This window comes from Bubalus bubalis, chromosome 16 (assembly GCF_019923935.1).
Source record: "Bubalus bubalis isolate 160015118507 breed Murrah chromosome 16, NDDB_SH_1, whole genome shotgun sequence".
In the NCBI taxonomy this organism is placed as follows: Eukaryota; Metazoa; Chordata; class Mammalia; order Artiodactyla; family Bovidae; genus Bubalus; species Bubalus bubalis.
The window spans coordinates 8,090,085-8,102,719 of record NC_059172.1 but is presented as its reverse complement, the minus strand read 5'-3'; the positions used below and the strand labels follow the sequence as shown (position 1 = coordinate 8,102,719).

Here is a 12,635-nt window from a genome sequence, read left to right as displayed (position 1 = left end):
AACTCTTTCCTACCCCCACCCTTCTTCCCAAAGAAGTACTTTCCTGAAGTTTGCATGGTTCTATGCTGTGGTCAGTCACATATTCCTAAACAAAATTAACTCTGCTTGCTTGTGAGCCTCAGAAAATGTTATACTGTTGTATAACTTGCCTTTTTCATTCAATGTTTCATTTGTAAAATTCACCCATGTGGTATACTATAGTTTAAATCTACTAAAATTGTGGTCGAAAGACTTGTGCTGGTACAAAACTTTATCATTCCAAGATAAGTATAAAAACAGAGATAAGTGTTTAGAAACTGCCATCACATCTATTCTAACTTCTTTTATTACGGTGGCCTGAGGAACTGAACAACGCTGAGTGAGGCTAATGTATAAAACACAACAAGAAAGTAAGGGAAGACAGAGAGTAAGGCTAGAAGGCAGTCTAGATCAGACCTGGAAGGGCTTCTAAGTGATGTTAAGAAATTTGGACTTTATTCCAAAGGCAGGAGACTTTGATTGAAGGACTATAAACAGGAAAATTTCATGAGGTATCAAATTCTCATTTTTCAAACTATATAATGTAAATAAAAAAGCAATATAAAGAATGTCTTAGAAGGCAGTAACAATGGAGGAAAATCAGAAAACTAACCTAAATGAAGGATGATGATAACTTGGAACTAAGAACAGCAGCAATGCAGGTAAAGAAAAGGGAATGGATTTTAGAGACATAAAGAATGTCAAGGACTCTCTTTATTGAGTGACTGTAGGAGTCTAAGATCAGGATAAAGATGAAGCTTTGGACAAGCTGTGTTTGAGATGTTCATTAGACAAGGGCAGATGTGGAAAGCAGTTGGAGATTCAAGCCTGGTGCTCAAGAGAGAGAACTGGTCTGGAGATAAAAATTTAGTTAGGAGTTATCTGTGTGGCTCAAATGGTAAAGAATCTGCTATAATGTGGGAGACCTGGGTTTGACCCCTGGGTCTGGAAGATCCCCTGGAGAAGGGAATGGCTACACACTCCAGTATTCTGGCCTGGAGAATTCCATGGACAGAGGAGCCTGGCAGGCTACAGTCCATGGGATCGCAGAGTTGGACACGACTGAGTAACACACACAAGGGGGCGATGAAGAGTACTGAGGAAGAGTGCAGTGAGAAGAGCCCCAGGTTAGAGTTTAGATGTTTCAGGTGTAGAAACCAGAATCCATAGGACCTTAGTCCACCATGTATAGTGCCGGATACATAAAATGTTCAGTTAATGCCTGCTGGGGCGGGGGGGACACACAATAATCCAAAATGCGGTGAACAGCCTTATCAAATTTGAGTTTTTGTTACTTGAGGGAAACTTTGTTACTTTCAATTTCTACCTGCAAATCTAAATAAAAAAAAAAAAGAAAAGGAATTCTGTATCTTCAAAATCACCAGTAACTTAAGGTCGAGACCTTAGGTAAGTTACTTACCCAAATGTACACTGCCTCGGCATGCTTGTGTGTGAAGTGGGAATAACAGGACACACCTCAGAGGACTGTGTGGATTAAATGAGTCAGTACACGTAAAGCTGTTACCCTAGGAGCTTGGCTCAATAAATGCTAGCAAATTTACTATCATTATCAGTATCTGGCATTGCAAATTTGAAAATATTTATCTCATTTCTAAATTACAGTTGACTTTATTTTGGAATTGTATAGCATTAAAAGAGCAAGTCTACAAGCACGTGAAGTCAAGTGGGCCTTAGAAAGCATCACTACGAACAAAGCTAGTGGAGGTGATGGAATTCCAGTTGAGCTATTCCAAATCCTGAAAGATGACGCTGTGAAAGTGCTGCACTCAATATGCCAGCAAATTTGGAAAACTCAGCAGTGGCCACAGGACTGGAAAAGGTCAGTTTTCATTCCAATCCCAAAGAAAGGCAATGCCAAAGAATGCTCAAACTACCACACAATTGCACTCATCTCACATGCTAGTAAAGTAATGCTCAAAATTCTCCAAGCCAGGCTTCACCAATACGTGAACCGTGAACTTTCTGATGTTCAAGCTGGTTTTAGAAAAGGCAAAGGAACCAGAGATCAAATTGCCAATATCCGGTGGATCATGGAAAAAGAAAGAGAGTTCCAGAAAAACATCTATTTCTGCTTTATTGACTATGCCAAAGCCTTTAACTGTGTGGATCACAATAAACTGTGGAAAATTCTTCAAGAGATGGGAATACCAGACCACCTGACCTGCCTCTTGAGAAATCTGTATGCAGGTCAGGAACCAACAGTTAGAACTGGACATGGAACAACAGACTGGTTCCAAATAGGAAACGGAGTACGTCAAGGCTGTATATTATCACCCTGCTTATTTAACTTATATGCAGAGTACATCATGAGAAACGCTGGACTGGAAGAAACACAAGCTGGAATCAAGATTGCCGGAAGGAATATCAATAACCTCAGATATGCAGATGACACCACCCTTATGGCAGAAAGTGAAGAGGAACTCAAAAGCCTCTTGATGAAAGTGAAAGAGGAGAGTGAAAAAGTTGGCTTAAAGCTCAACATTCAGAAAACGAAGATCATGGCATCCGGTCTCATCACTTCATGGCAAATAGATGGGGAAACAGTGGAAACAGTGTCAGACTTTATTTTTCTGGGCTCCAAAATCACTGCAGATGGTGACTGCAGCCATGAAATTAAAAGACGCTTACTCCTTGGAAGGAAAGTTATGACCAACTTAGATAGCATATTCAAAAGCAGAGACATTACTTTGCCAACAAAGGTCCATCTAGTTAAGGCTATGGTTTTTCCTGTGGTCATGTATGGATGTGAGAGTTGGACTGTGAAGAAGGCTGAGCGCCGAAGAATTGATGCTTTTGAACTGTGGTGTTGGAGAAGACTCTTGAGAGTCCCTTGGACTGCAAGGAGATACAGCCAGTCCATTCTGAAGGAGATCAGCCCTGGGATTTCTTTGGAAGGAATGATGCTGAAGCTGAAACTCCAGTACTTTGGCCACCTCATGCGAAGAGTTGACTCATTGGAAAAGACTCTGATGCTGGGAGGGGTTGAGGGCAGGAGGAGAAGGGGACGACAGAGGATGAGATGGCTGGATGGCATCACCGACTTGATGGACGTGAGTCTGAGTGAACTACGGGAGTTTGTGATGGACAGGGAGGCCTGGCGTGCTGCGATTCATGGGGTCGCGAAGAGTTGGATATGACTGAGCGACTGAACTGAACTGAACAAGCACCTTAGAATATTGCTTAATGCATAAGATACATGATTATATTAAATCTGTCATGCTGAAATATAGTATTAATATCAAAGCATTTTGAAATGTGAGTATATGGGTTTCTACATTAATACATTAAACAAAATACAGCAGCATATTTAATAACTACTGTAATTCTGAAGTTATGATGAATATTTTTATATATGACTACAGATATGATTTCTATTGGTGACAGAAGTGTATGTTCTTCTAATATTACTGCAGTTTATTGTCTACATTATTAACTGAAGAAAATGTCAAAATTTCAGTTAAAACGTTAGTGAAAATAAGAGGTAATTATTTTTCCATATAAATGTACAGAGTCCCTGAATTCTAACACAGGTTAAAATCTGTTAGTCTACAACCTTTCAAATTCTATGATCGAAGACTCTAGGGCACTGCTTACACTCATCTGCAAGTCCCTTGTTAAATAACAGCTAACACCCATCCAATACTTAAGAGGCACTTTATCTTTTACAGGTATTTTTATAATCATTCATCTTCTATGTATTTCATAATGTAAATGCAAGTATACTACCTCATTTGGGTTTATTTTCTTTTTTTATATTATTTTTAGTTATGTGGCTCTTTCTTACTAAACTGTAAGATGCTCTTGAGCAAAAGCTTTTTGTCTTATTCTCTATCCTCACAAGGTTCAAATAAATAAATAGAGCATCATTATCCTCTTTTTTCAGGTTTATTTTCTTTCTTTTTTAAATATTATTCTTAGGTAACTCTTTCTTACTCAACCATAAGATTCTCTTGAGCAAAAGCTTTTTGTCTCATTAATCTCTCTTTTCATGAGGCTCAAATAAATAAATAAAGCATCTTTATCCTCTTTCTATACATGGGGGGAAAAGAGGTTCAGTGTCCCACCAAAGGTCACCTGGGTGGAGGAGAATGGTCTAGAGGAGACTTCTTGATTCTTAGTTTGGTGAATTTTCCAGGAACTTACCTACACATGGTTTCTATGTGATCTACAGTGAAATCTTCACCATATATCTATTCATACAGTATAAATAATAAGAGTAATTTTGGTGCTTACCTAACTCAATAAAAATATAAACAGCAAATAGTAGTATATGTGAAAGACAAGTTTATTTGCCTCCAAAGGACTTAAGGTAATTTAGAGAAATTTAAAATACAGTTAGTTGGTAAGGGGGAATCATCCCCAATCAGCAGCTGCCAAATAATCAAGCTAACTATCTAGCTGGGTCTCAGATACTGTTCACTTGTCTTTGCATAAGAAATAACTACAGTTTTAATTATAATTTGGGGTTATTCACAATACTTATTCCACTGAGTATTGACTCTACCAGTTGAAAAAGAAAATCTTTCCTTGAAATTGGTTAAAAACCCAAGAGTAGTAGACTATTATCTACAGTTCATACTAATTTTAAATTTATAACTACAATTCTAGAATATTTGTGGGAGGGTAGGAAAAAGGTCTTTAAAGTGGCCATTTGTTTTAAAGTTAAACTTTGCCTCTATCTGCACATTTTAACTAACCATTATCAGACAGGCCTTAGGAACATTCAGAACATATTCAGGAAGTAATGCAGAGGACCCTCAGAGTTCATAAAATGAAATATGTATAAAATAAACCAATAATTTCACGAAAAGTTGCACAATCTAAAGGCCTGAATGATCTCTTCTGAGAAACGTAGTGCTATTTTCAAAACACACAGCAAACTAAAACCAAATTAACCTTCATAATAGCTAAGAGTGGAAACCACCCGAATCTCCATCCACTGATAAACAGATAAATAAAACGTGGTAAATCCATAGAATAGAATATGATTCAATGATAAAAATGAGGTACTATAAAGAATTCCTAACAGGAAAACAACATGATTAAAAAGTGGGCAAAGAACTTGATTAGACACCTATCCAAAGAAGACAGACAAAAGGCTAATAAGCACACGAAAAGAAGTTCAATACTACTGAACATTCAGTTCAGTTCAGTCGCTCAGTCGTGTCCGACTCTTTGCGACCCCATGAATCGCAGCACACCAGGCCTCCCTGTCCATCACCACCTCCCGGAGTTCACTCAGACTCACGTCCATCGAGTCAGTGATGCCGTCCAGCCATCTCATCCTCTGTCGTCCCCTTCTCCTCCTGCCCCCAATCCCCCCCAGCATCAGAGTCTTTTCCAGTGAGTCAACTCTTCGCATGAGGTGGCCAAAGTACTGGAGTTTCAGCTTCAGCATCATTCCTTCCAAAGAAATCCCAGGGCTGATCTCCTTCAGAATGGACTGGCTGTATCTCCTTGCAGTCCAAGGGACTCTCAAGAGTCTTCTCCAACACCACAGTTCAAAAGCATCAATTCTTCAGCAGTCAGCTTTCTTCACAGTTCAACTCTCACATCCATACATGACCACTGGAAAAACCATAGCCTTGAACATTAGGGGAATGCAAATCAAAACTACGAGATACCACTTCATACCTATTAGGACAGCTACTGTCAAAAATCCAGAAAACAGCAAAAGATGGCAAGGATATGGAGAAACTGGAGCCCTTTAACACCGTTGGTGAGAATGTAAGATGGTACAGCTACTGTGGAAAACAGTATGGCAGTTCCTCCAAAAATTAAAAATAGTATGGCCATATGATCCAGCAATTCCATTTCTGGGTATATTGAAAGCAGGGTCTGGGTTTCCCAGGTGGCACTAGTGGTAAAGAACATGCCTGACAATGCAGGAGACATAAGAGATGCGAGTTTGATCCCTGCGTCGGGAAGATTTCCTGGAGAAGGAAATGGCAACCCACTCTAGTATCTTTGCCTGGAATCCGACAGACAGAGGAGCCTGGAGGACTACAGTCCATGGGGTTGCAGAGTTGGACACAACTCAAGCGACTTAGCAAGTACAAAGAGGTATCTGTACACCCATGTTCATAGCAGCATTATTCACAGTTAAAACACGGAAGCAACCCACGTGACCATCAATGGATGAACGGCTAAGCAAAATGTGGTATGTACACACAACACAGTATCATTCAGCTTTAAAAAGGAAAGGAATTCTGACACAAGCCTATAACCTGGGTGAACCTTGAAGATACTGTTAACTGAAATAAGCCAGCCACAAAGAAACAAACACTGTGTGATTCCACCTATATGAAGCACTTACTGTTGTTGTTCAGTTACTCAGTCATGTCCGACTCTTTGTGAGCCCATGGACACACCAGGCTTCCCTGTCCTTCACCAACTCCTGGAGCTTTGTCAAACTCATGTCCACTGAGTCAGTGATGCCATCCAACCATCTCATCCTCTGTCGTCCCCTTCTCCTCCTGCCTTCAATCTTTCCCAGCATCAGGGTCTTTTCAGTGAGTCAGCTCTTCGCATAAGGTGGCCAAAGTATTGGAGCTTCAGCTTCAGTATCAGTCCTTTCAATGAATATTCAGGACTGATTTCCTTTAGGATGGACTGGTTGGACCTCCTTGCAGTCCAAGGGACTCTCAAGAGTCTTCTCCAACACCACAGTTTAAAAGCATCAATTTGTCAGCACTCAGCCTTCTTTGTGGTCCAACTCTCACATCCATACATGACTACTGGAAAAACCACAGCTTTGACTACACGACCTTCATCAGCAAAGTAATGCCTCTGCTCTTTTTAGAGTAGCCAAAATCATAAAGAGAGATAGAAGGTAGAATGATTGTTGCCAGCAGATGCAAGGAGAGGGGAATGAGGAGTTACTGTTAATGGGTATAAAGTTTAAGTTCTACAAGGAGAAGAATTATGGAGATGGATGGTAGGGGCTACACAACATTACAAATGCATTTAATGCCATTGAATTGTATATTTAAAAATGCTTAAGATGGTAAATTTATATGAAATGTTCGGAACAGGCAAATCTACAGAGACAGAAATTGGATGAGTGGTTACCTACAACTAGAGCGTTTGGGAATATTAGAAAAGTGTGAAGGAGGGTGGGGTTTCTTTTTGGGGTAATGAAAAATGTTCTAAAATTGTGTTGATGGTTGCATAAATTTATGAATATACTGAAAGTCACTGAATTGTACACTTTAAAAATGGGTAAAAGGTATATAAATTATATATCTTACTAAAACTGTTAAAACAATAACAACAACAACAACAAAACTAACAAAGTTTACTTAAAAAGAAGTCCTTGGGAGATAAGAGTGATTTGTAAAAGCTGCCAATCATTTTACACTTGCATGGCCTGGCTATAATGGTTAGACTCCTTTCTAATAACAGGATCTAATACTCCAATTTTACCTTAAGTATTCACTCAATCAATTTCCCTCTGGGCAAACCATGATGGTTCAATGAGTTCACAGGAGTAAAAGTAGATACCTAAACAAATAACCATATCCACTTGAAACTAGCACAACACTGTTAATTGGCTATACTCTAGTATAAAATAAAAAGTAAAAACAAAAAACAAAAAACAAAACACAATTCCAAACAACCATAATACAAAATGTAGTATATATGGAAAGTGCCCTAAGCAAGAGACAAATAAGGGTTAGGGAGATCAAAGATAGGATCAACTGCCAGTGAGTAAGGCATGGTCAGTGAAAAATCTTATAGAAAGGATGACATCTGAGCTCAGTAATAAATTATAGGCAGATAAACAAAAAACAAACAAAAACAAAACCAGGAGTGGAGGAGATATTGAAGCTGAGAAAATGAGAAACGCAAAGTCTTGGAAGTAGAAAAGTACTAAGCATGTTTAGGGAACACTAAATGGCTCCACTTAACATAGATCAGAAAGATAGACTGGGGCCAGATCATATATAATCCTGAATATGAAGCTAAACAGCAGAGGATGCTGATGACCTGAAGCAGCAATGACACGATCCTATCTACTTTAGAAAGATAGATCTATGTAGAATGAATTGGAAGGAAGAGAAAGTAGAGTCCTGACAAGAAATTATTGCAGTACTCGAGGACAAAGTTAAATAGAAGCCAGAACTCCTAGGAATGGAAAGGATGAGCAGAGAAAACTGAAGGGAGTTACATTAAAGAAACAGAATCAGCAAGCCTTAGCAACTAAGGATGTGGGAGTAGGGAAAAAAGTCTAGGAGGAGGCTCCAGTCTACATGACTCGGAGAACAGTGGTGCTAATGACAGAAAAATGTCAGAATAAAGTTCTGAGAGTTGTTTGTTTAGGGGGAGTAGAGGAGAGGTTAAGAATATGATGAGTTTGGTTTTAGATTTGAAATTCACGTGGGTGGAAATGTGGTACCAGGAATGAACAGAGGGCTCTGGATTTTATAAACAGGAAACCAAGTCTTCATTTCATAGCAAGGTTTGATGTTTTAAGAGTGCATAACACCGCCAACAAAAAGAAGCGTTAATAAAATTAATTTGACCTATATATGTTTGCTATGGTTCATTCAAGTTAGTCCATACTACAAATACTCAGAAATTTCAAGTTCATTATCATTATGGCTCAATCAAGCTAGTTCATACTACAAATACTCAGAAACCTCAAATTACTCAGCACACTGTTTTTACCCTAGTCTAAAACAGAGGCAAACTAAATCTGTTCTACAGAAACAATGTAATTTTAATACCACTGTTGTATCTAAAAATCTCTTCTAAAGAGCTCAAATACCATATAGTTCACACTATTGCTGAAGAACGTTTATATGTAATTATTTATTTTTAGACCAGAGGTTAGGAAATGTTTTCAAAGTCACACATAAGGCCACAACTTAGAATAAACTCTGAACTTAGAACAGATTTCAGTTTAGTGTCCAATTAAACATTAAATGTGCTTTATGTACTATCATTAGTATACAGACCCCAGGAGTCTATGCATTTTCTCTTTCATGAACCAGCTAAAAGCAAGGCACTGAGAAAGTCATCAGTAATACCAGTAAGGTTAGACCTGGGGCAGAACCTGTATCTCCTATTTTTCAGTCCACCATTCTTCCCCATCACTCAAGGGTCCATGTATAGTGAGTGTCCTTTTACTTTAAATTCCTGCACTATGACAGCTAATAAGAACATTTATACAGCTACTAAACATACTGTTTTAGCTTCCGACTTGGGCAGAAGGTACGGCAGTGAAACTATCTTATGGCTAGCTCCCAAACTATCTTATGTAGCTCTTGACCTACAAAAGCTCTTCACTATCACGATACAAGAGATCTGGATCTGATTACCATTCCTGGACTCCTGACTTCTGTCTAAGGAAATGTTAATGCAGAAGCATAGAATGAGTCTGAGGAAAAATTCCCCGCACTCAAAAAGAAACCCCTCTGAACGATTAATAAAGAATGATGTGAACTTGCTTAAAAAAAAAAAAAAAAGGAAATTATAAAACAAGGATAAGACAAAATACACATACATGCCCAGAAATCTTTACTCAAACCGTCTAAGAAGGACAACTGGATTAAAGAAGTATAACAATTATGTAACTGTCATAGAAAATTTAAAAATGTATTACTTGGCCAAGCCAGACAAAATCTCATCACTTAAGTAGCCAGTAACAAAAATGACAAAACTTCCCCTCTAACTTAAAAAAAACTGCACTGCCTCCAGGTAATTCTCATTAACAAGGACAAGTGTTACCCTCTTATTGGAGTATTTTGCATATGGGGCCGGAAATGGGAACTGCTCCTCTAGCAGGTTATCTCAACAAACTTGGGTGGGCTTGCTGTACTAGTCCTGAGATGGTGGCCTCCCACCAACTCCTTCAGAGAGGGGCAAAAGAGCTGACTCGTTCATTCTGCTATTCATATCAGTGGGAAAGGTTAACTGGACTCTCCTCAATAGATGATCACTGTCAGTGTCTCCAAAAGTGGGGGATTCAATAGCAACACAGGCCTCTGGGGAGACAGAAAGCTAAACCTGGCTGTGAATTAGGTCAACTTTGAGAGTTACCGCTCAGTTGTACCAAGATAGCTGAAAATCCAATCCTTACTCATCTCAGAGTTTGCCAGGTCTCCAAATCCCAGGCTAAGGACCCAAGGCCCCAGGACCCTAGATTCCAGCTCCACCCATCTAGCTCAGCGGGATTATACTGGGCAAAAGCAATCCTCTCATTTCAAGCAGGAACCAGACTGGGGCAAAGCTAGGCTGTGGGCACAGCTCAACCACTGCATATCCAAACCAGCACCCTAGAGCCGCCGTCACCACCCAGAAGCAGAGCAGATGCCCCAGGCTTTAGCTCACTGCAGCCGGCATTGTTTACGCTCTTTCGCCGCCTTAGCCTCTGATAGGCCAGGAAAGTCCCCTGTACAGTCCACCAGGACTTCCGGCATGGGCGCGGGATGCTTGACCCTCGCCCGCAGTTTGACACTTACGCTCCCCAGCAGGGAGAGGTCGCAGCCCTACGGTTCGAGGCGGCGTGGAATCAGCAGGAATACCGGGCGGGCGGGGGCGGTGGCAGCATTGGTGCGGAGGGCCGCTGGGAAACGCCTCCTCGGGGGCGGGGCCCAGAGCGCTGTGTCAGAGTGCCCGCCCCACCCCGGCCCGGCCCCGGCCCCCGCCCGGCACACACTGACAGCTTAAAGGGGCCGCACACGCCTGTGCTCAGAGGTCTGCAGCACTGGGCGGGCGCTCCTTCCATCCCACAGGGCTTTCAAGGCAAGACGCTAATGTGAAGGGCCAACTAGGAACCCTCTACTTCGGTTAGGTGTGGACCTCTTCTTTTGTGTGTGGCAACACAGACAATGTTCCAGAAACAAAGGAGGTGACCTGTTCTTACTATCACAATCTTAACGCCTCCTTCAGAGGTGAAAAAAATTGCGGCAAGAAACAAAGCTTCAGGGTAAATATATAGCCCCCATTATGTTAGTGGCTTATTCCACTAACTGCTTATTAACTCGAGCAGTTAGCATTTTTCAAATGCAACTCAAAGGCACAGAAAAGAATTCTGAGAGCCTGCACTGCTTCACCTCACCCTTTCACTGACTTCCTTCTCTTCCATACAACGAGGAATCCTAGACAACGACAGAAGATGGATGTGTGTGCATGCCAAGTCGCTTCAGTCGTGTCCCCCTCTGCGACCCCATGGATTGTAGTCCACCAGGCTCCTCTGTCCATGAGATTCTCAGGCAAGAATACTGTAATTGGTTGCCATGCCCCCCTCCAGGGGATCTTCCCAAACCAAGTGATCAAACCTGGGACTCTTGTATTGCAGGTGGATTCTTTACCATCTGAGCCACCAGGGAAGCCCATGTAATATGAAGAATTCTTGAGAAAATTGTAGTAGAAACTGGACTAAAATCTCAGGGAGTTAAGTAATGGTCTCTGATCTCTCTGTAGGTTATTAAAGAATTTTAAATTTCTTTTCATAGGAACAATTTTTCCTCAATCTCAACTTACAAGGTTTGTATGCATTTTGTGTCTCCTTTACACTGTCAGGAAAGCGATTTATATGTTTATTAAGCCTGTATTGTTGTTCTTCAGTCACTAAGTTGTGTTCGACTCTTTGCCGACTCCATGAAATGCAGCATGCCAGTTCTCCACCTTCTTCCTGAATTTGTTCGAACTCATGTCCATTGAGACAGTGATGCCATCTAACCATCTTATCCTCTGTCCTCCCTTTCTCCTCTTGCCCTCAATCTTATCTAGCATCAGGGTCTTATCCAATGAGTCAGCTCTTCAAATAAGGTAGCCAAAGTACTGGAGCTTCAGCTTCAGCACCAGTCCTTCAAATAAATATTCAGGGTTGATTTCTTTAAGGATTGACTGATTTGATCTCCCTGCTATCCAAGGGACTCTCAAGAGTCTTCTCCAATACCACTGTTTGAAAGCATCAATTCTTTGGTGCTCAGTCTTTTTGATCCAACTCTCACATCCACACACAACTACTGGAAAAATCATAGCTTTGACTACACGGATCTTTGTCAGCAAAGTGATATTTCTGCTTTTTAATAGCTTTTCTTCCAAGGAGCAAGCGTCTTTTAATTTCATGGCTGCAGTCACTGTCCGTGTTGATTTTAGAGCCCAAGAAAATGAAATCTGACACTCTTTCCACTTTTTCCCCATCTATTTGCCATGAAGTGATAGGACCAGATGCCATGATCTTCGTTTTTTGAAGGTTGAATTTTAAGCCAGCTTTTCCACTCTCCTCTCTCACCTTCATCAAGAGGCTCTTTAGTTCCTCTTCACTTTCTGCCATTAAAGTGGTATCATCTGCATATCTGAGGTTGATATTTCTCCTGCCAATCTTGATTCCAGATCCTAAGTCATCCAGCCCAGCATACCTTCACCTAATCTTGATAAACAAACATACCTTATTAAAACCTTAAGTCACCCCTAAACCTATATAAGAATCAATTTAGTAAAGCCAAAGACCATTTATGGGCTTCCCTGGTGGCTCAGTGATAAAGAATCTATCTGCCAATGCAGGGGATGCAAGTTTAGTCCCTGGGTCAGAAAGATCCTCTGGAGAAGGAAATAGCAACCCACTCCAATATTCTTGCCTG

General features: G+C 40.6%; 1 protein-coding gene across 4 annotated transcripts in view; it reads right to left on the bottom strand.

Annotated features, from left to right (window-relative positions):
• CKAP5 (cytoskeleton associated protein 5) overlaps positions 1-12,635 on the bottom strand; it is a 103,042-nt gene that overhangs the window by 67,968 nt on the left and 22,439 nt on the right. The window contains exon 1 of one of the 4 annotated variants that reach the window (XM_025266109.2): positions 10,506-10,529. The exons of the other annotated variants lie outside the window; for them this stretch is intronic. The gene's annotated coding sequence lies outside the window, so the exon portion shown is untranslated. Of the gene's footprint in view, positions 1-10,505; positions 10,530-12,635 lie in introns of those variants that run through there. 4 annotated transcript variants of the gene reach the window in all.